At 54.2% G+C, this 23834-nt stretch overlaps 1 protein-coding gene across 5 annotated transcripts in view; it reads right to left on the bottom strand.

Moving 5' to 3' along the window:
* The window catches only part of CHST3 (carbohydrate sulfotransferase 3), a 32759-nt gene extending 9290 nt beyond the window's left edge, over positions 1-23469 (bottom strand). For 4 of the 5 annotated variants that reach the window (XM_047702451.1, XM_047702449.1, XM_047702448.1 and 1 more), the window contains exon 1: positions 22919-23469. The gene's annotated coding sequence lies outside the window, so the exon portion shown is untranslated. The remainder of the gene's footprint in view (positions 1-22918) is intronic. The other variant, XM_047702446.1, reaches the window with a different exon arrangement.
* Between the last annotated feature and the right edge of the window lie 365 nt (positions 23470-23834).

Below are 23834 nucleotides of genomic sequence, written 5' to 3'. Positions count from 1 at the left end.
ATGCCAGCTGCCCAACAAAACACAGGTGAGGGACGCCTGGGTGGCTCAGTTGGTTGGACGACTGTCTTCGGCTCAGGTCATGATCCCGGGGTTCCAGGATCGAGTCCCACATCGGGCTCCCAGCTCCATTGGGAGTCTGCTTCTCCCTCTGACCTTCTCCTCGCTCATGCTCTCTCTCACTGTCTCTCTCTCAAATAAATAAATAAAATCTTAAAAAAAAAAAAAAACACAGGTGAGCAAACCTGTCAAAGCTGATGCCTGGCTCAGTGCCTGGCAGGCTGTCAGCGTGAGTCTGTGGAACACCCCATGGGGTATGAGGCCATCCATCTCTCTGGAAGGGTGATACTCAATGCTGAGTCTGCAGAGCAAAAGCGATTAAAATCCTGACTTCCCACCCTCTCATCTCTTGGCTGGAGAGTTGCCTGTATCTGATGATGTGAGGGGAAGCAAAAGGAGCTGGGACCAGGAGTCCTGGGTTCTACTCCTTTCTGTGTGTCTACCATGCTGTATAGCCTTGTAGGAGTGACTTAACTTTTCTGGGCCTCAGTTTCTTTACCCATAGCATGGAAAACTTGTACATAAGGCTGCCATGAGGAATAGTATCTGGGGCACGGTAAGTGCTCATTAACAACATAGGGGAAAAACGAGGAAGAAAAGGTAGGGGTGGGTGGAGGGAGTTGCTCTCACTGTTCTTTCTGGGTCTTTGGTAAGATCAGAAGTTCAGCCGCCTCGATGATGAAAAGCTCCCGCACCTTCTCCTCCCCTCCTCTGCAAGCACTGTTTCTATTTTTGAGTTGCCATCCCAGTCCCCTCACCCCCCTGAATAATATAGGGTTCCTAAGTACCTTCCCAGCATTGCCCTAAAAGGAAGAAGCAATGGTAAAAACTCTTGACAAGAAACACAAGGCAGGCTGCTGGTTCCTTCGCCCTGGCCCAGCAGGCTGCCCTTAGCCTTAGCTCCGGAGGCCCAGTGGAAGGTGGACAGGCAGGTGAGGGAGGTTTAGAGGTCCCAGGAGCAATGTGGGAGGTCCTCAGACCCAGGAGCTGGGAGAGGGCCACAAGGGCCAGGAGGTCACAGGGTCACCAGGGAGGCAGATGGGGCCAAGACATCTGTCAAGGCTAGTCAAACCTCTGTGATGCTCCCTCCCATAACCCAGGGCACACTCTTCCTTCCTTCGCTCATGGTGAGAACGAAACAATTTTGCTTCTCTCGGCAGATGCCACCTGCCAGTGGAGTACTCAATACCTTTCCTCCCCTGATACCCAGCAAGCGGAGTGACAGCCAAAGGAAAAGGTGGGATGCCAGCCGAGGTCCCATTTCCAGGACACCAGGGTCAATGGGGAAGAAGGCCAGAAGCACGGGTCAGCCCAGCTCTGCCAGGAGGCAGCAGAGGGTGGGACAGCTGCCCTTGGTCCAGTCATCCCCAGTGCTCAGCTCTGGAGCCCTCCCTGACCACCAACCTCCCTGGGGACCATCTCCCCTCCCCCAACACTTCCCTTCTCAGCATCTTGCTTCATTTCCTTCCTGGACAGAAATGTACTGGTTTCTTGCCAAATTCAACCACTGGCGTGTAACTTCCATGACAGGAGAGCTTTGTCCGTCTGTTCCACCCCTGTATTCTGTGCCCAGAATCCCCGTGTCCAACTCTGTCTGCATGGGGCATAGAGCAGGTGTTCGAGAATGCTTGTCGGATGAATGCATTTATGCCTTTTCCAAAGCATCTGGCCTGGCAGGAGAGGCTCACTCCTTCTAAGTTGGTAGGACACAGGAAGAAGGAACAGCAGCTGTTCCCTAGATGAGTAAACCACGTGTGTGCTTATGGGTGTGTGCTCCGAGTATATGCCCCGAGTGTGTACTGCAGGCAAGTAACTACAAGTGTGTACCATGGGCAAAACTTCACACTTGGGGTTTCAAACATCGGGTCTCTCGAATTATCACTATCAATCCGGGATGTCATTTTGAGGATGAAGAAACCAAGCCCTGGGGCTTTCAGTTCAAGCCCCTACAGCGATGCGCTAATGATGGGAGGAGGGCAGAAAAACCCCAGGGGTATTCCAGACAAATCTTAGTGAAGGAATAAAAAGAGAGTAGGCTGGGCTAAGGCCCCAACTCTATGCACCAACCTCCCTATCCTCCTCTCCCCTTAGGGGCCTTTCTGGCCAGGCCTCCCCCCTGGCCCGCGAGGGACCCCCACTAGACAACAGTTTTCTACTTAGATGCCTCCTCTAAGGGAAGGTGGGGTCCCAGAGTCTACTGGGAGCAGAGCTCTGATAAGGGACGGGCCCTGCCAGACATTGCATCAGGCAGCAAAACTCCATTCCCCTCACTTGCTGGGGCCCAGAGCCACAGGGCCGTCCTTCCTCCTCAAGATTGCTCACACTCCAGAGCTCCAGCTTCCTCTCCCAAGAACAAACCCCTCTAGGATCTCCTTAGGGCCATGGGCCCAACCTCAGCCAAGACAGACAGAGAAGAAGCAGCCAAAGGTAAAGGTGTGTCTCACCTGAGAGGCCGTGGATGTCCAAGAACTTGTGAGAAGCTGTGGGCCACCATCACGAGGTGGACCAGGGGCCAGAGGGCCAGCCTGGTGGGGGTGGGGCTGCACCAGCTCCACCTGGAACAGACCCCAGCTGCCCCTCAGTCCTGTTTTGCTCTGTGGGGATAAGGGGAACACACCCTACCCCCATTTGAGAGTCGCTCTATCAGGGCCTACTCAGCCCTGTGAGCAAAGCATCCTGTGTGAACCCCAAAGCCAATCAGTGCATGAAGTACAGGGTCCCGGAGAATAGTCCCGGGCCTTCCAGCACCTCTCACACCAAGCCCGGGGCCCTGGGTGGGGTCGGTGCTGACCCTGCGCGCTGGGCTTTGCCCAGTCAAGGTCCGCAGTGGAAGCTGGTGTCCAGGATGTCCAAAAGAACAAAGTGTCCTTTCTACCACCCCCATGGACCCTGAAAAAACATGGCTCCTGTCCTAACACTGTAGAATGTCAGCACCTGGACATTTTCTGATCTACCTTTACTCATTTTTTTTATCTATAGAAGTTCAGGCTCGGAGAGACCAAGGCATACCAGTGGATGATGACAAAACTCCAACTACTACGTGGGTCTCCTGTCTCCCAGGTTAGTGATGGCCCTGTCCTCCTTTATCACTCTGACTCTCATAGCTTAGCCTACTTAAAAAGCTTCATGACAGGGGCACCCGGGTGGCTCAGTTGGTTAATCGTCTACCCTCCATTCAGGTCACAGTCCCAGGGTCCTGGGATTGAGCCCCACGTCTGGGCTCCCTGCTCAGTGAGAGGCCTACTTCTCCCTCTGTCCTCTGCCTGCTCTTCCCCTTGCTCGAGCTTGCCCTGTCTGTCTCTGTCAAATAAACAAGTAAATAAAACCTCCTTATAGGGATGGCAAATACACGGCGGTCACACCACCACTCAGCAGTCCTGTGCCTAAAGCAGACATCACTAATCAATCAATATCCTCTCTGCAGTTTGAGACTCGATGTAGCCTCATACGCCTTCTCACTGCAGCACCAATCCATTAGCATTGTCCTGTGAGCAAAAACCGATTTGCCCTCCCAACTTGATAGGATCCTTACTGGCTACCAAATGAAACTCCTCACCACCTCTTAGTCTGGCATTCTACACTCTAACCTCACCGTGCAATGCCAGCCCAAACTCTTACATAAACCCTCCACTCAAGCACATGTGCCTTGTACACCAATCCGCCGAGCCTTCCATTCAGCCCAGGAAGCCCTTTACTGAACAGAACACGCCAATTGTAATCCATGGAAAGGTTACTAAGAACAGCGAAGGCATCAAACATTTGCAAACCACCCCCCCAAAATTGCTTTTTCAGAAGAACTGCTAGGGATATAAGGTTCCTACAGCCCCACCCTTCTCCCTCACGTGGCTTGTGCCTTCCTGAAGGGGAGCGGAGGCAGAGTTACGGAGAACTTAGGAAATCTCCCAGAACCTCTGCCAATCCATTCCATACCACAGCTGGCAAAGATCTTTACACGGCTAATTTTATATTATTACTCACATGCCTTTATATGTTTTTATGAATGAGAGCCAAAACTTAAAAAACAGTCTCAGGGCTTCCCCACAAAAAGTTTTTTGGGCTCTGTGAAAAATGTGGGCAAGCCCCCTGGGGTGTGTCGTGTCTTGAGTGTGAACCTGTCCACTATGGGTACCACAGCTGGAGGTGGAGGCCGGCCGCCTAAGGAAAGCACGAGGGTAAATCGAGATGATACATGGTGCCCGTTTTTTCACACATCAGACTGGAAGACAGCGTCTTCCGTGACCCTGTGTGCAGGTAATGTTAGGGAGAAAGAACTGGCAGACGGGCAAACACGCGGGGCTCGCCAAGTGCCCACACGCCCTCCACCTCCCCTAGCCTCTGGGATCAGCAGGACGTGGGTGGAAGTGATGTGAGCCACTTCAGAGCCTGGTCCTTCAGGGGATCCCACACGTCCCTCAGGCCTTCTCTTAGCCACACTGGAGACTCCAGGTTACAGCTGGCTCAGTCCAGGTCCTGAGCTGCGGACAGGGAAGCCCCCCAACCTGCAGCAGAGGTGGCGTGAGGGGAAAATAAGCCTTCGTTGGGTAAAGCCACTGAGATCTGAGGGTCAGTTACTGCAACATGGCCCACTGCATCCTAACTAATACACAGGATTCTCTTGTCATGCTGCTGGAGTGTTCTTTTTGAAGGACAAATTGGCACAACCATCCCAACTCTAAGTGTGCACACTCTTTGACCCAACAGTTCCACTTCCAGAAAATTCATCCTGCAGCTACATGAGCACAGTCCCAACAAGGCCACACACAACAGTATACCGTTGGTGACTGCAGAAGGCTGAAAATAACCTTAAAGTCTGTTAACAGGCACAAACATAAAAACCCAAACAAAAAACTAGTGAGATAAATGAGGGTCCATTTGTCAGTGCAGTACTCTGCCGGGGTTAAAAAGAGAGGAGGCAGCTGTGTATGGGCTGATGGGAAAAGCTGGTCAAGATACAAGGGATACAAACACAGGACAAGAGTGTGTGAGGTCCCATGATATCTGTGTAAAGTCGGGGTGGGGACACAGCCATGCTGGTACGCACACTGTCCCTAGAGAGGAAAACAAGAAATTGGTTGAGAGTGGTTGAGGGGAACTGGGTCACAGGGGTGGGAATGGGGACCCACTGTTTGCATACACCTTCTTGTATGGTTTGAATTTGTTACCATGTTTATTGGTTACGTTTTCCAAAGAAAAGGAGTGGTTATAGGGGCGCCTGGGTGGCTCAGTCAGTTAAACATCTGACTCTTGGTTTCAGCTCAGGTCGTGAATCTCAGGGTCGTGGAATCCAGCCCCACACTGGGCTCCATGCTGAGTGTGGAGCCTGCTTAAGACTCTCCCTCTACCCCTCTCCCCGCTCATGCTCCCCGCCCCAGGGAATGCACTTAAGCGGTGCATAGCAAGCAATCCTCAACCCATGACCCAATGCCAATCAATTGGTATTGACTGCCTAGAGCTCTTTGAGAAGACGGAGGTCAAGCTTGTTCGCCATGGGATAGAATGTGGTGGTTGATTAGTGATGTCTGCCATGTGTGTAGGATGGGAAAGGGTGGACACAGGCATTAAATAGGGGCCACTTTTACTTTAGGAGGATAGCTTAAGAAGGCTAGGAATCTCTAAGCCATGGAATTCTATTCTTCCCTCCCTCATGTCATCTATTATTTCCATTTTGGTCATGCTCATTACTACAAATTTCTGTGCTCATTTGTGGGCTTGGAAGCCTTTGTTTTAGTCTGATTGCTCTGCAACAGTTCAACCAGAAATGCGAGCAAGTCTGTATCCGTGCCTATGGGCGCATCAGAGGTGAACATGTTCAGGAGAAGCCCGCGACAGCTGTGGGGGGAACGGGGTTGCCTTTCCTTATGGTCACATGGCTTTCCCATCTTGCTCTGCCCCTTTGCAAAGATTAACTCCACTACAGCATTTCTGGGACCCCTGGGTAGGCAAAAGCTCTCAACACGCAAGCTCAGGAGCCCCTTCCCACTCTAGCCTACTTACTGACCTTTCTTGGGACACTTCAAACCTTTCTGTGCTTTGAGTATTACACACAACTTGGATGAATGTTGGGGATACTGAGTGAAAAAAAAAAGCCAGTCTCCAAAGGTTACAGACTGCATGATCCCTTTTATGTCAAATTCTAGCAATGATGAATTTGTAAAGAGAGAAGCACAGATCAGTACTGTCAGGAGCTAAGGCAGGTGTGGGGGCAGGCGGGAAGTGATTACAGCTATAAAAAGGGTACCACGAGGGACCTCCGTGGTGCTCTATCTTATGTGTCAGTCAGTGTCAGTGCCCTGGCTGTGAACTTGGGCGAGAGTTTTGCAAGATGTTACAAGGGGAACTGAGTGCATGGGATCTTTCTGCATGATTTCCTAAAATTGCATGTGTGTCTGTAATGATCTCAAAACTGAGAATATTTAACAATTGGGGAGGATGGACACACTTGCCATGATAACACCGGGTGACGTCTGGAATTACAGAACCAGTATACTGCACACCTGAAACGAATACAGCACGGCATGTTAACTCACTGAAATGAAAAGAAAAACTTAAAAAACGTAAAAAGCTTAACTGAAAAGAGAAGGAAAGGAAAAAGTATCTTATCACAGAGGCAGGGTCGAAAGGGGACTCTGGAAATACAGCTGGAGGCGGGCAGTAAGACTTAGCAGAATGGCCGTCCTGGGGCAGAGACTGGACGAGTTGAATCCAAACTGGACCCCTGAGCTTGGCTTTTTGTAGAACCACAACTGGCCATACCCCTGGGGTCTGTTCATGTGCAAGGATATGCTTGGGGGCTTTTTGTGGAGGAGGCTGAGTGAGGATGAGGAAGCCCCATCCTCACAGCAGGGAAGAGAGAAAGGGGGGACTTGAGGGACCCACACGGTCTGTGACACCCCCTACCCCACCACCGGCTTGAAGGCCTGGCGTGGGCTCTAAGTAGGAGGAGAGACACTGGGAGCAAGCAGAGGGTCCATGTGAGGCTACAGGAGACTTGGTGTGCAAATGATGCTGCCACCAGGCCCAGAGACCCCCCCGGGGAGAGCTCAGCAGGTTGGCCAGGTGCAGCCTTGGCAATGGTGTAACACGGGCACTCACGGTGAGAACATGGGACCTCTGGGTTATCTCTGAACCACTCCTGGGATTTACCAAGGGGCGGAGCAAGCTTCTGGCTGCTTTGGGCCTTGGTGCAGCTCCCAGGTGAGGAGGAGAAGGAGGAGGAAGAGGAGGAGGAGGGTTTGACCTAAGGAGGAACTTGTAAAAAGCTGAAAGTCGGGAAAGTACCTAGTAAGCCTCTGGATGATAAAAGCCGGGGATAGGGCAGGACCCGTTAACTCATCTGCAGAGTACTTGCTCTGGGTCACGCAGGGGCCAAGGTGCTGGCAGCAGAGGGAGGGAGAGAGACAGTCCCCGTCTTAGAGGAGCTGAACAATGATGAGCTAACACTGACCGTGAACGTGAACGAGGCACTTCCAAGCACTTCACACGCGTAAAGGAATTTGGTCCTCAGCACAACCGGAGGAGGAAGGTGGGGCAACGCCCTCCTCGCTACTACCCCTCACCCCCACTTAGGGCAAGGAGAGAACAAACACCTGTCCTCGGGCACAAGGCAGAGCTGGGTTTTGAACCCAGGCAGTCTGGCTCCACGGTTCAGGAACCCAACTACTGTGTCCTATCACTGAGACAGCAGGTTTAACCCAGCCATGGGAGCTGCACGGCAGCAGGCAGCTCAGAGTTCCAGGCAGGGAACTTGTCTGTCAGGACCTGTCACCTACTTGCTGTGTGACTTTGGACAACCCTCTAGACTCTGCCTGCCTCACACGCCTCAAAGAGACACACGTGACCTCCAATCTAAGGTTCTTGGCGTCTTGGAAGAAACATCCTTTGAAGGCACAAGGCCTTTGCTGGCCTCCCGGAAAATGGGAGCTTGCTGGCTGTCCCAGATAAGCAGCTGTTGCTGGCTGAGGGTGACAGCTGAGTAGAATGCTGCTACTCCTGCCCAAGCCTTTGGCCGGCTGGTGGCCAGCGGCCAGATCCCAGAGGCAGAGTGGCCCTGAGAGACGGTGTGATGACAGGCAGCAGAGAAGATGGGGGGATAGTGCCTGTGGGCTCTGCTCTTCCAGAATCCAGTTCAAATGTGGCATTCTGAGGCACCTGGGTGGCTCAGTGGGTTAAAGCCTCTGCCTTCAGCTTGGGTCATGATCCCAGGGTCCTGGGATCGAACCCTCTATTGGGCTCTCTGCTCAGCGGGGAGCCTGCTTCCCCCTCTCTCTGCCTGCCTCTCTGCCTACTTGTGATCTCTGTCAAATAAATAAATAAAATCTTTAAAAAAAAAAACAAAAACATATGTGGCATTCCATCTGGGGGCCAACCTGGCCCACCTCATCTTTCCTCCACCTGCCCAAGCCCCCTACCCCCCAACCCTCCCCAGCCAAATTAACAAAGGACACAGGAAAGAGCGCAGTGGGGTGGGCCTTCGGATGCATTTATCTGTCTGACTACAAAGGGCGGGGCGGTGAGGTGGGAGACAAGTGAGACAAGTGAGGGGTTCTTCCTGCTCCAGCTCAGCCACTCACTAGCCTCATGACCCCAGCTGACTGCCTCACCTCTCTGTGCCTCATCTGTAAAGAGTTAGGAAGAGGCCCGTATTCGTTCCCTGTAGCCGCTAACACACCACCATCAACTCAGCGGCTTAAAACAACACGTACTTATTCACCTGAAGAGTTCTGAAAGTCAGAAGTCTAAGACCAGTTTGGACTAAAATGAGGGTGTCCGCAGGCTTGCCTTCCTTCTAGAGGCCTTAGGGAGAAAATCTGCTACCTTGACTTTTGCGGCGTAGCTTCTAGAAGCTACCTGCTTTCCATGGCTCACGGCCCCCTCATCCATCTTCCAAGCTAGCAATGACTGGTTGAATCACTTTCTTCAGCCATCACTCTGACTTCTTCTGTCCTCATATCTCCCTCTTCTCAGGACCTGTATGCTGACATTGGGCCCCCTGGATAATCTGGGGTCATCTCCCTATCTCAAAATCCTTAACTTAGTTCCACCGCAAAGTCCCTTGACCTTGGGAAGTAACACAGCCTCTGGGTGGAGGGGGGCGGATTATGTGTAGACATCTTCAAGGAGCCGGTATTCAGCCTCCCACAAGCACCTCCCTCATGAAATGGGGACGACCAATTCCATGCTTAGCAAGCTTAGCGTCTAACCAGTAAGAGGCCCGGGATGCTTAATCCCAGCTGGGAATGAGGATCCCTCTGAGAGCTTTTACAAAATATCAGGGCCTGCGGTGCACTCTCGAAGATGGGTGGGGGCAGCGGCTGCACAACGGAATTTGTAGCAGCTCCTTAGGGACTCTGTTGGGCAGCCAGGGATGGGGGTGACTCTAAGAGGCACCGAATTCATGTCAGCCATTATTCTTACTCCCCACAGCTACGTAGCACTGAGCCTCCGTGCCCAGCCAGTGACCAATAGATGTTTGTTGAATTACACAGAAGTGAATCACTCCCCGGGCCTCGAACTGCCCCCGGGATGGGATAGGAGGGGTGAGTGGGTTTCTCACTGTCGCTTCAGGGCCTGAAGAATGAGGTTCTGTGGCCGGAGGCCGAGGACTCAATCCACTTCACACCCAGAAATGGCTGCCTGGGGGAGGCGGGTGTTGGAGTCCATCCTCCTCCCTGAAGTCCAGTCAAGGAGGCCCGCCCTGGGCAGAATCCAGTCATCAACGGGCCATTGTTAGTGGAACAGAGGGGCTCTGTGCCCATTTAACACTTCCCTCCCTCACGAGGCTGCTTCCAGCTGAGGGCTGGCTTCTAGAGGACTGCAAGGCTGGGGAGGGGGCCCCAAGGCTGTGAAGGGGGAGGATTAGACGTGGGGGCTGAGAGTTGGAGGAGCAGAGGCAGCTTAAAACCTAGCCAGGCTCGGGTGCTGTTGCACGGGCTTCCCTGCCATGCCAGGAAGAGGTTCCGGGGAAAGCTGGGGACCCAGGGACAGCCACCGAAACCTAGCAGACCCCAACCAGAGGGAGGGGGAAACAGCTTTCTCCATGTGGTGGTCATGCTTGACTTACCTTCTTCCAAAAAACCAGAAAAGGTGAAATCTACATGGTAAATGGCACCTTTCATTGCCTATAGAGGAACAGTGTTTTCAAAAGGGCTGGGAGGGTTTTATGTTCTGCTGGGGATTTAAGAGGTAGGTAATTCAACCAGGGCTGGGCATAAGTGTGCCTTTGCTTTGCAGACGGTTTCTGCATTCGAACTTGGTATTAATAGCGTGAGCTGGATTTCAGGAGAGTGGTGTTTAAGATCCTGAAGACACTGCCTGACCGGCACCCTCAAAACATGTCAGAGACCCAAATTCTTGTGTTAGCCATCAGCGGTTCTCATCTGTTGACTAAAGCAAATCCTCTGAAAAGTGTCTGCTGGGAGTACAGGGCCTTAAAAGACAATCTCAGTTGTCTTTTGGATCTGAGTTGGGGTCTGGGGCCAGCAGCAGCGGCTGCACCTGGGAGCTTGGTGGAAATGCACATTCTCGGGGCCCTCCACAGACCTCTCCAACCAGAATCTCAGGGGGGTGAGCACAGCAAGCTGTTCCAACAAGCTCTCCAGGTGAGTCTGGTGTAAAGTTTGAAGATCACTCTTCTGGGGGAATAGTTTTCAAACTCCAGCTCACAATCAATTTGGTAGGTCAATAAGCTTTTTAAAAAAAGTTCGCCAGAATGGTGTAGAACTGAAAATGAGTGTATCATGTGTGATAGATACATATGGGCTCCATAAGACTTTTGTTTCAGTTCTGTGTATCTTTGTCTGAGGTTTTGGTCCAAAGATTGAAAACCACTGTTCTGGAGCTGGTATGTACCAACTTCAGCCGGCTCCCCTTTTGTAACTGGTCTCTATCAGGAGGTTTTAAAGGGCAGAGCATCTGGGTTACCCCCCACCTCCAAGCAGCCCCCACCCTGTCCCCACCACACTACCCTCATGGACACGGGGAACAGATGAGAGGGGCTGCTTTAGGGCACACAGCGTCCTTAGAACACTGGCCTAAAAGTTAAACTAAACTGCATTTCCCCAGGTTTATAAAACTTTCTGCCTCTCTACTGTCCCCTCTTCTATGTGTATGTGCCTAGAGAAGTACGAGCACGAAATAGCTAACTGGTTACATCTGGATGGTAGGACTGACGGGTGAGTCGTTGCTTTCTTCTATTTGCCCCTTCTACTTTAATTTTGCTTAGTAAGCATCTACCACTATTAATAAAGCATCTACCACTATTAATAAAAACTCTAAACTCATTCCTTAAAAAAATTAAAAAACAAAGCTAAGGGTCCATTTCTGCGTAGAAATAGAGACAAGAAAAGGCATTCCCACGGGAGGGCAGGCAGCCATTAAGCCCAGAGGCCAAGCTGCCTAAGGGGTCATCGTGCCTGGCCAAAATCTACCCTAAGGCTGAGCCCAAATCCCTTGTCCCCAGAGTGCTCCCTGATCTAGTCCCCACAGCCACAACCAGTCCCCCAGAGGAACAGCACTGCACACCCCACCTCCCCAAACACACACCTCTGTCACCCTTTCCTCCTTAGAGGCCCTTTTGCTCCTCCTGGTCCTCAGGCCAGCCCTGTACCCAGCCTGGATTTCTACCACCACCCTTGCCTTCATTCTCCAGATGAGAGCATAAGGTTCAGAGAAGCTAAGCAACCTGCCCAGGGTTACCCAGCTGGAGATGCAAGGCCAAGGCATGAAGGGCAGGGTCTGCTGACATTAAAGCTCCAGCACACTGCTCTCCTGGCACTATTTCTTTCTCTACCTTGCTCCATTCTTATGAATTAGAGTTAACATTTGCTATATAGCACCACATAAATATGTCAGGAAAGAAGGGAAGGATGCAGAGAGGAAGGGAGGGGAGGGGGGAAATGAGAGGAGCAGGAGAGGCCTAGGTCATCCTCAGTCTCAGCAGGAATGGCAATGAAGGGTGGATCTGTCCGTGTAAGCCCCAGCACCTAGGGGACCCTGAACATGCTCTCAGGCTGGCCAAGAGGCAGTATGTCTGGTCAGATCACCAGCGTGGGGCCCTGACCCCCCAGGCCACAGTTGCAGGCCCCAGCCCAGCCAGACAAGAAGGGAAAACGGAAGAGAGGCAGCTGGGAACGCAGGAGAAAGCCACCCTGGGAAGCTAAGGGGGATGCTGGGGCTGTGGGGGCCTTTGTGTCTCATGAGTGGAGTCCAAGGTGACTGCTGAGGGGGGCTGGGATGTGGCTGCCAGCACAGCCTGGGAGGGAGCACTCACCAGCTTAGCAATGACCCCGGGGCAGGGGTCACACTAACTGTCCGGGACAGCTACTCTCCAGCTTGTGCCTTTCACCTTATATCCATTTGTACTTTTCCTATTGTATACCATGGGCATGTATTACTTAATTTATAAAATTTAATCAAACTAAAAAACAACAACAACAACATTAAAAGCAGGTACCAGTTTTCTACCTATAGAAGTAGAGGCAAAGTTCTTTTGGGGTGAGACTTTTATTTTGGAAGACATTTTAACAGGCCTTTGAATTTAAGCCGAGGCTAAGCCAGAAAGGACAATCCAGAGACAACAAGAAGTGAGACAGCCCCTATAGTCAAACTTAAGTCACTTTCCCTGCAAGAAAAGTGACAACTGCCCAGAAATTCTTACTGTGGTAGTTGGAGGGAGTACCTGGATTGGGTCCCCTCCCTTCTGGGTGTGGGGGTGATGGCCACCCCTGAAGCCGAGGGGTCCTGGGGGCTAAGTGGGAGACAGGGTCAGGAGGAACCACCCTGCAAGACCATGGAACCCTGGGGGATCCCCACATATCTGTGGAGAGGGCCCCTGGGGGTGGGCTAACCTGGGACTTAGGCATTAAAGGGGGGGGATGAGGGACCCCTAAGAATCTGGCCCCTGTCTGTTGAGTCACATGCCAGGTTAACCCCTAAGCCAGGTATCTGGTGGAGGCCCTTTGTTTCCAGGCCAGGCCCACTAAGGGGGGGAAGGGCCCAGCCTGGAAGACTGCAGAGGGCCCCTAGGCTTCGAAAGTGCTCCTGGGAAAATGGTAACTCATACTCTTCTCTCACCCCTGAGGGCCATTCTCACAGCAACACGGGAGCCCAATGACTGCAGAATGAATTGGAAGTGCAAGCCTGAGAACAGAACGGGCAATACCCGTTGTCACCCGTGTCGGAGGGGAGGCTAGCTCCCCACTCCTGTCCTTGCAGACAGAAGACTTCACGGTCTCGTTTCTCCTCTTTCCAGCCAAAGGAATTCAAGTGAGCCAGAAAAGCTCTCTAAGCCTCAGTGCCTCACCTGGAAGATGGGGCTAACCGTGCCTCCCTCCCTCGTGAGGTTGTGGAGGGGGAGGGCACCATTTTGCACAGGGCTGGGCTCCAGCTAGGGCAGCTGGGGCGGGTTGGGGTGGGCGGAGCTGGGAGCCCCAGCAGCAGCTGCTACAGCCTGGCATCCTGCGCCTGCGGGTGGGGCTGAGGAAGCTGGCGCTCAGCCCCTCTCTTGACTCACACTCCTTTTCCAGGTCTGGCCCACCAAAACCAGAACAGACACTCCCTGCACGCCTGTGTTCCTTCCAGAGAGGTAGGATTCACCCTCAAAGGGCCACATAATCAGGGTCTGCACGGCCAAGGAGCTGGGTATTTTCTGCCACTTCCTTGGAGATCCAACATCTCCATGAAACTCTGGGGAGTGATTCACACTACTGAAAGATGAAAACTGTCTGGGCACTTCCTGTCTGCACTGCGCCATTTGGCAGGCCTGGGTTCATACACCCTACCTCCTGTGACTCACTTCATTTTGCAGCTGGATCACGGAGTGGCTAAAAGCGTAGGCACAGTTAGAGCTGGACAGCTGAAGGTTTGCAGTTTGGCTGTGTGACCTTGGACAAGTCACCTACCCTCTCTGGGCCTCAATGTTGGCATCTGTAAAATAGGGCTACCTCATGCAGTAAGACTGATGCAAATAAATCACTCAGCCTGAGAATGCTTAGTCCATAAAGAGCTCTCAGATAACTGTACCTACCAGGAAGGCAGAGGCCTTTAGGACCTGGCAGAGTGCTGGGGACACAGCTCAACCAGGCTTTACTTTTTAAAAGTGCTTCCAACACTGGAATGCCCAGACTTCCAATCAGAGGCCTGGCAAGGATACACTTTTGGAAATTCCTCATGCCTATCACCACTTCCAGAAGCTTCTGCCACAGCTGAGCTTACGAGTAAGGGGGTTGGAGGAAGCTGACCTGGCCTGGCTACTCAGGGCCGGAGGGTCCCTTGCAGGACTTTGGGCACACGGTCATCAGAGAACCAGAGGGCAAGAGAGCAGACTGGCAGGTAGGCGGCAGACCATGAGGTCATGCTTTCCCAGAATGACTCAGGAGTGCCCCTAGGCTGTAAATGGTGAGCTGTGTGCTGTGGCCTCAAGGCCTCCCTGTCTCCGTGCCACCCCCACCCTCCCTGTGGCTTTCAAGGTATCTCTCCTTCCCCATCCTCTCCTGTCCCCCCCCCTTCCCCCAGGCCCATGACTACAGCATCAGGGCACAGCTCCAGGCTGTGACCCCCCATGCTGCCTCTGTCATGTCTCTCCAATCTCCACACGGACAGAGTAAACTGCCAGACAGACTTGAATTTCGTTACTGCCTCCGACTCCTCCTGGCCAAGTGATCTGGGGTGGGTCAACCTACCTCTCTGAACCTCAGTTTCCTCATCTAGAAAATGGACACATGGCTAACAACCTTGCTGGGCTGTACGGGTCTTAGTGAGACGGTCTGTAACTACTTGGCACGAAGCAGGCGCTTAGCAAATGGAAAGTACGGCATTCAAGGGCCTCGATGATCTGACCTCAGTTGACTTTTCTAGAGGCTTTTATTTAAAAAATAAGAAATAATAGCTCATTCTTCTTGATGCTACTGTATGCGAGGCATTGCTCTGAACACTTGTATAGGGACACATTTTATTTATTTTCCTATTACCCCCATGTGATGGGTACTGTTACATTTCCATTTTACAGATGAGAAAACTGAGGAACAGAGAGATGAAGCACTTTGACCATGGTCACACAGCAGGTGAGGAGCAGGGCTCCCCTTCTCTTGCCAGCAGCCCACCTGTGTGGGCTCATCACAGCTGGACCCGAAGGTGGTTACCTGTACCCAAGTCTCCTCTCCCCTTCTAGCCTGGGGGGCACCTTCTGCCACCCCCAGGCCACCCTGCACAGTGTCGGGCTTGAGCAGGCATGCAGTACCTGCACAGGTGAGGCTCAGGCTGAAGCACCTAATGTGTGCTCCCTGGATGGTGGGGAGCACTCAGGGGGACCCCCCTACTTCTGCAAGAATGTCTTGAGGGCTGCAGCTAGAACCAGACTCAGGAGGCAGGCTGCCTGCTGGGCTTCCTCTTCTCTGCTGGGAGAAAGCACTCAGCCACAGGAGGCCTACATTGCCTGGGGGGCAGGTCTGAACCCTGGAGGGGCTGGAGAGGCTGGAAAGACATCCTTCCATAAGGGGACAGACCTGAGAACCACTTGCTGATGGGGTTGAACAGTGGGGCACCCACCACCCCACCTAATTCAAAGGTGCCTCCAGGAGGGTTTCAGGCCCATTGTCAGGACCCCAGCCCAGCCCAGCACATAGGATAATGTCTGCAACAGGTCACGTACATGCCCAGGGTCCCACTCTCCTGTTTCCACCCAGTCCCACACAAAGCCTCTGGTCCACATCAGCTGCTTCCTCCAACACGCACGACTCCCCCCACCTTGCCCAGACTCCAATCACTCCCCTACCACCCTGGGAGAATAGACACTGTCCTATCCTGCGTGGTGAAGCTTCGTGTCCCATCTGTTGCTCTCGGTTCCACAGTCAGGTGGGGGACTCAAGGGGGACACCAAGGGGAGCAAGACAGACGCTGTTCTCACAGAGCTCGCTGCCCGCAGGAGACCACAGACCATGAAAACAGCAATGGCCACACAGTGCAGTGTGGTATAATGAGAGGAGGGTGCAGGCAGCCACAGGGAGGGCTGCTGACCTAGGCTTCCAGAGGGGACACTCAAGGGGAGGCCAGAGGCTGAATGGGAGCTGGCCACAAGAAAGGAAGGAGAGGCTGGAGAGGCTACAGAGAGCAGGATGCCTGCGTCGGGGGACGAGAACAGTATGGAACAGGGAACAGTACAGACAAGGGGAAGGGAGGCTGGGCCATGTGATCCACATCACAGGGCCCGTGGAAGTCACAGGGGCCGTGGAAGCCACCGGCACCCAGAGCAGCTCGGCACCTACTCCAGGGTAGGGGTCTGTCTTGCTGGAACACCCCTAATCTGCCAGCTCCTCCTTGCCAGTTTAAATCCCTTCCCCTGCCATCTGCGCCACTTCCTGAGCCCAGGTCATTGCCAAGGGGAAGCAGCGATCAGCCGATGGTCAGCCTTGCAGAAGAGGCCCTCCTACCATCACGAGTGCTCTGTGCAGGTCAGCCTGGGGGCGGGCCGGGGGCTAGAACTTCCACCCACAGGGCCCTCACAGGGCTGTGGCGACCCCCGAAGCCAGCCTCCCCTGAGCCGCCAGGTCAGAAAGCAGCGGTCCGGCCCGGCCCGTGATGAAGTGACTGTCCTCTTAGGCCGCAGCTCCGGCAGTGTGGCTCACACACGGCGGGGCCCGGAGCATGGCTCCGCTCTGCTCACACAAGCCAGGGGATGTGGGCCACCTCTCCTGCCTATCGGCTTCTGCGTGCCTCTCTGCTAAATGGCAATCCCAGGGTGCCTCCCCCATGAGCTTCCTGTTGAGAACTGAGTGAGTGCAGGCCCGGGAGGCCTGAAGGGTACAGTCCCCGCTCAGGCTTCCTGTGTACTTGACCGCTAGACACCTGCACCACACCTGCACCACATGGAGGGCAGGAGGAACGTGTGGAGAGCCAACAGCTCTTCTCAGATAAAAAAAAAAACAGGGGGCCTGACCTTGCTGGTCACGGGCATTTCGGTTCTTCATTCTGCTCCACAGCCCGAGGCTGACTTCCCCTTCCTCACAGGTGCTGGGTTTCTATCTCAGGCCTCTTCAGGTAGGTCTGTCCTTGACCCTGCAGTGATGAGCCCCAGGCTGTGTCCAGAGCAGAGCCAGGCCCCCATGGCCCAGCTCACGTGCCCTAGGCCTGATGCCCTAGGCCTGATGCGAGTTGTGAAATGCCTTGCTGAAAATTGGTGCCGTCTCAGCCAGGCCCAGTTTGTTTTCAAAATATTTCCTCAGATAGCGCTGCTTTGGCTCAGACCCCTCAGCACTTTCCAGAATCCTGCAGATGGTGAGGCAGCTGGAGGGGAAGGGAGGAGAGTGGGGAAAAGAGTGGGGGAGGCCTGAGGCAGCACGTCAGGTGGCTGCGTGGGCTCTCACCCGTGCTGGGCAAGTCTGAACAGGTACTCACAAACGCGGGCACAAACGCGGGAAGGGAAGCAAGTCCGCCTGGAGAGGGGGGCTTTCAAACAGAGAACCTGTAGAGCCTTCTTCTGAACCAGAACCTCCCTCAGAAGCCCAGTGTGTACAACACACAAGGCGGGGAGAGGCCTGGAGCCTCCTCCCCACAGGCCTCTGAAGGGTCCCCACTGCACTCTGGGGCTCCGTGGAACCTAGTCTGGAAACCCTTGCTGCTAAGGAATTTCCACCCTTTCCTGGGGTGTTAGTACCAACACCGTTTTAAAATAATGAGCTTTCTGAGGGAGCATGAAATTATTTTCCTCATAAATTCTAGTTTGAGTCCAGTACAGCAAATGGCACACATTCTGAGAATCAGGGCTCCGAAAGTACGTACAAAGGTTTTGGTTCCACTCACTGACAAGTCTGTGGGTACCTCTCTGAGAAGTCTTGTGAAGTTGAGTCTGACTATCTGGGGCCAGAGGTTGTGGTGAATCATACTTTAACACTGGCCTAGTTCTCTGTACATTTCTAAACTCCTCACATATATCAATTCATTGACAGCCCTATTACCTATGACCTATTACTGATTAAGAAACTAAGGCCCAGAGAGGTTAAGTAACTAGCCCAAGGTCACAAGCTACTAAGCAGGACTGCAAGCATTCCGGCTTTAGGATATGTGCTTTTAACCATTACTAATTTGGGATGATTGTGTTGCACCTACAAATGTTTTGGTATATAATGTGCCCAGGTATTTACTGAAATATCTGTGAGTGTGTGTGTGTGTGTGTGTGTGTGTGTGTATGTATTTCAGCCTGCGATAATGTGATGGCCTGTAAGTATGTGGTATGCAGCTTCTCTCCCCCCAGGGCTGCAAGTTATGGGACTCACCCCCAATTCTCTCTCAGCAGCCTGGTGGCAGCATGACAACCAAACTCCCAAGCTTCCCGGCCAGAGGCGGGACCCAGAGCCTCCCAGCAGTGTCTGCTCCCCAGATCCCAGAGGTTCCAGTTTGCCAACCCAGCCCGGTACAGTCACATGCAATGGAAAGGCCCCTCAGCCATTTCTGGGTCCCAGTCAGGAACTCCCCCCCACCCAGAGCCCTGGTTCTCCTTTTCACCAGACGCTGCTGGGTTTTACAGTGGGTCAACTAAATGCACTGGAGTTATTAAACGATCATGATTTGCTTCCTACCCTATAGACATAGCAACTTACACCTGTGCTAGAGCTCCTTGAAACTTCTGGTGTGAATTTACACTACCAGCACCCTAAGCTGATAGGGCCTAATCTGATATGACTCCGGCCAAAAGCTAAGAACCTTGACATTCAAGTTAGTCCCCAAAGCCTTTCAAGGTAAATGTACGGGTTTGAAGGGTTTCTTCACATGTGAGCCCCACCTTTTGTGGGGAGGGGTGCACAAGAGGGGAAAATTAGCCTTGGTCCATCTACTCTAGACATTTAAGACACAAAACTTCATCAGGTACCACAAAACTGGAAAAAGCCCCATCATTCTCTACCACCAAAGTCCAACTCACCCACCGGGAGACCACCCTCCGCCTCGCTGAGTGGGACCGACGCCAGGAGACTTTCAGATGGAGCAGGGCTGAGTGGGCCCTGTAGGCACCGTTTCCTCCCTCATGTTTCTCCTGGTCCCCGCAGCTCGCGCGCCAACCTCCCGCAGCACAAGGACAGGCCAGCAGTCTGCTTCCCTGACTTTTGAGGCTCCCAAGTCAAGGAGGGGCTGGACAGGGAGAGGGGAGTGAGGGGGGAGCTGGTGAAAGCAGCCAGTGAGCCAGGTGTAACCATGGGAGGCCAACACAGAGTTTCCCAGGCTGGCCTCTGGGAGGGCTGTTTACTTGTGGTATTCAGGGGATGCTCAACTGGGAACTGGCTTATTTACTTTCCACACTTTCCTCCAAATCCTTTTCAGAGTCCTCTAGAACCCCAATGATAAATGTCTCAGGGCCCAGAGAAACCCACAGACCTGCAGCACACAGCCATCTTTGTGGAGCAAGTTGGGGGGGTAGGGGAAATGTGGAGGGGAGAGGCAAGATAGGGAGGAATGAGGGGGTGCCGTTGCCTGCCTGCCTCCTCTCCCCATGGCGGTGCATAAGCGTGGGGGGAGCAACTGGCCAGATTTGGAGCAATGGAACCCAAGACTGAGCGTTGTCTACCTCCAGCACGGAACACACTGTCCAGCAGGCCAGAGACCACCCCACCCCCAGCCGTGGAAGCCACATGCTCAGGCAGAACAAGCAGCATTCTATCTCGTATTTAGTCATCAGAGAAGAAGAGATAACATTTCTTACTCTGTTTAAGGAATGAAACGCAGAGCTGTTTTCTTTTCATGACAGGCAGAGACCTCTGTGAGCCTTTCCTCATGGCGAGGATTCCCTTGGCTCCCCTGCTTTATGACTTCCCAGCAGAGGCGCTCGCCCACGGCCCCTCCCTGGGCTTCACCCATCCCCTGACCATGGTCCCCAAGTACGTTCATGTCTCAGACGCTGGGATAGAGCCAGGGTACAAAGATGAGCACCTAGGGTCCCTAGGGTGGGGCAGCTTCTCCCCACACCCAATCTCCCAACTTCTATCCTGGCCAGCATGCCCACTCAGCAGTGGAGGCAGGAGAGGGTTCTAATACCTACAGCTCAGCTCGGTCAAGGTTCTTGGACTCCCCAGTGTGGGCTTCCTGGGGAAGGTGCACAGGGCCTGCTGGGTAGTGGTCAAGCTCTGCTCCTTATTTAAGGTTACATTTTTCCTGTGTACAGACACCTTGGGCAGAGCCATGAGAGGCACCCCTCTCGGCCCTTATGGGGTACAGAGTACCAACCAGACTGAGGATAGTCGCCCCTAAGTGCCTGCAGGGGTGCCTGGAGGCAGCACAGCCTGCAGTTCCCTAGCTTCATGACCTGGGCATCCACTGTACCCCTCTCAGCCTAATGTCTGCATCTGTAAAGTGGGGACAGTGACCACTGTCCCTCTATGGGACATGTTATCACCCCCACCCCAGCTCTGCCCCACCCATCTCTCTGGGGACCAGAAACCACCCCAGGGCACGCAGCAAGCATGGGAAGGACAGCCACTACATGTTCCTTTACGTTCACCAGGCAGGAGGTGGCAGGTGAGGGCTGATTTCCCTGTCGGACAAAGGATTTGGAGGAAAGTGTGGAAAGTAAATAAGCCAGTTCCATTCCTGGTCAGGGCCAAAGAAAGAAGGAATATAATAATCCATTTGAGAATGTCTGCCTGGCCGTTTCTCGCAAACCCAAACTTATCACTTATATGGTCACAAGTGGCAGCTTTGTCCCCACTTCTCCACTAAGCAGCAAATCATCTCTCACTGGAATTACTAAAGTATCTCCCTCCAGTCACTTCCGAATCTCTTGTCATTCCCAGACTCCAGTCCTACATGGAAGGTTCTAGCAGCCCAGAGCCACCCAGATTTTGATTTCCTGTGGCCCATGGTATAACCCAGTCTGGGCAGAGTGTGTGGAAAAAGGACTTCAGTCAGAGGCCCCAGGACCATGTTAGTAAGTAGCCCATGTTGCTTCTTTGTTGTCATGGAGAACCAGTAGGGACCATAGAGATGGCCTGGCATGGTGGAGACAGCCCGAGTTCCAGAATCAGGCTGTCCAGGTTCAAATCCCAGCTTTGTTCCTCATCAGCTGTGTGACTTTGAAAAAGTTACTTAACTTTTCTGAGCCTCAAGTTTCCTAATCTGCAAAAGAGGGATAAAACGCTAACTTCATAGGGATGTAGGGCTCAATGAGACAATGTACACAGAGCTCTTGATTCACAGAAGACACAAGGCAGGAAGGTGATACAGGGAAGGACTGGCTACAGCATTCCACCTGAAATTGGAGACAGCCAAGTCCTGGTCACTCCCATCTCTCATCTGGGGCCACAGTTCTGGTGCTGCCCATATGCTTTGCTAATTTCAGCACTGAGACCACAAAGGGGCAGGGGAATGATACATTTCCTTGTGATTCCATGGCCAGGTTGTCCCATATCCTTGCACACTCTCAGTCCCATGGCAGCAGGGAATCTCTCCCCAAGAGATTCTAATCCCAGTTCCAGGAACATGAGATGTTTCCACTCCTCTGGGAAACTCACGCCAGCTGGCATGAAGGAAACCACCCTACGCTCAGTACAGGGACTGTGACTACCCCTCCACCTGCTGCCACTGCAGAGCCAAGCCCCCGCTGCTGGAGGACACAGCTCCTAGACCCTTCATGAGACCCATTTCCAGCCAGGCCAGCAGGAGCCAGGAAGAAAACACCAAACACCATCCTCTGCTTAGCCAGATGGACACATGGAGACATTCCTAGTGCTCCTCTTAATAGGAAGCACAAGCCAATGATGAGATTTAAGTACCCAGCACCAGCCCACATGGCACTGTGAACACGATGCCTGGGCCACATCTCCAGACAAATCAGGCAGGGCTCCCTGGAACCACTCAGGGCCCCTTCCTCTGCAAGAAGGCTGATTCCAAGCCACCTGAGGCCACCTGAGGCCACCAGGCCAGGGCATCTGAAAGCAAACGCATCTTCAGATGCAGTGAAAATAGTGCTTCAGCACTGCCCTGGTTTCCTCCTGACCTTAGGCGTCTTCAACATCCCCCACCCCCTGTACACACACACACACACACAAACACAAACACACATACACACACATTCAGGGCTGGAATCTCCGCAGGTCCTCCTGGAGGTCCTCTGAGGAAGCATATCCGAAGGTGGGTTGGTGGTCTGTGTACTTTCCTTGTTAAGCCCTGTCACTGCCACCCCCCAGCTGTCCCGCACTGGGCAGCACCGGCCTGCAGCCTTCCCCATTCCGCTCACAGAGCTCAGCACGCTGGGTCCCGAAGTTTGTGAATCACTCCCCCCTCTCCCGGCCTCGCCTCCGGAAGGGCTGCGCACACCCAGACACATCACCAAGACACCGAGTTTCCACACCGGACTCGCTGCTGATGAACCCCGAGATCCGACTGCAGTATCCGCTTTCCCCTCCCCACTTTCAGCCTCGGGGTTGCCGGCCACGACAACACGGCCCATAGCATTTGGGGGGCTCCTCACTGGGGGGCTGTAAGGGGCACCAAACAAAGACCGTGGATTTATCTGCGAGCCGGAAGGGCATGCTTGGTCTCAAGATCCAAACCCCGGCGCCCCCGGAGTTGTACATTTCGGCCTGCAGCGTGTGCCGGGTCGGCGTGGCTTGTGCTCCCAGCGCGAGCGCCGTGTGTCTGTGGCTTCAATGATGAGCTGCGAGTACCTGGCAGCTGTGAATCTGAGTGCGGGCTGGGTCTAGGGGTCGCGGGGGCCTGCGTGGAGTTTCCCCTGAGCCGGGAACTCCCTCTCCCACGCTCCCTTTCGCCCCCTCTTCCTTCAAAGTTTGGCGGGCCGCCCAGACGGGGAAGGTTGGGGGGCGCACGGCTGGGCGGCCTTGCCCGGGCCTCGGAGGCGATTCCGGGACGCCGGCGCCCTACTTACCCCGTCCGCCGAGCCTCCTCCGGCGGGGGCGGATCCGACTGTCCGCGGCTGGGGTCCGGCGTCGGCAGCATCCGCTTGCAACTTTGCCCTCCTTTGCGCAGGACGCGGCAGAAGAGGCTCGGTCGCTCCGATCCCTCGCGGCCGGGGCTCTGCGCCCTCCCCGGAGGCGGTGGCGGCGGCTGGGAGGGAGGGAGGCGCGGCCCGGCCGGTTCGCACGCCGATCGGGAAGCGGCGCCAGGCGGGCGCCGTCCTGCGCAGCGAGCGATCGAGCGGTCCTGCCTGGCGCCCTCCCCGCTCGGGCCCGAGTCGGCGAGCGGCCGGCGGCGGCGGTGGATTCCTGAACCGCGTCCAAGGCGTCCGGGGAGCCCTCCTCCTCCTCCTCCTCCTCTCCTTCCTCTCCCCACCCAGCTCCCAGCACAGCGCGCCCGGCAACTTGGGAACCGTTGGCGAAGTTGGCTCCGCTCGGGCTGCGCGCCGGCCGGGCCTCTGGGTGGAAGGAGGGGAGGAGAGGGAGGAGCTGAGGGGGAAGGAAGGGGGGCCCGCCCCCGCCCCCGGGGAGCCGCGCGCTCCAGGACCCTTCTGTGGGCCTTTGTTCCGGGTGCTGCACCTCCGCCCACCTCCCCGGGGATTCGCTGGGGGGCCGCTCAGATCTCCCACCCCTTCCAAGAGAGGTTGGGAGGAGCTCCGGCCCCGGGGTGGGTAGGTCGGGGGAGAGACGCCGTGGAGATTCGCGCGGCTTCGCCCTGCCAGAGCCTCCCAAGGCATTACCGGCCTGCCATCCTGTCTCCCTAGAGAGATCCCTCTGGCTGCGCTGGTTCTCGACCCAGAGCGGGGTTGGGGGCGGGGTGGGGGGGGGAGTCCAAGTAATGGTCCCCCAGGGCTCTCAAAGATCAGAGCACACCGTCTTTGGGCGGTC

Source organism: Lutra lutra, chromosome 14, assembly GCF_902655055.1.
Source record: "Lutra lutra chromosome 14, mLutLut1.2, whole genome shotgun sequence".
Taxonomy (NCBI): Eukaryota; Metazoa; Chordata; class Mammalia; order Carnivora; family Mustelidae; genus Lutra; species Lutra lutra.
This window is presented reverse-complemented; position numbering and strand designations above follow the sequence as displayed.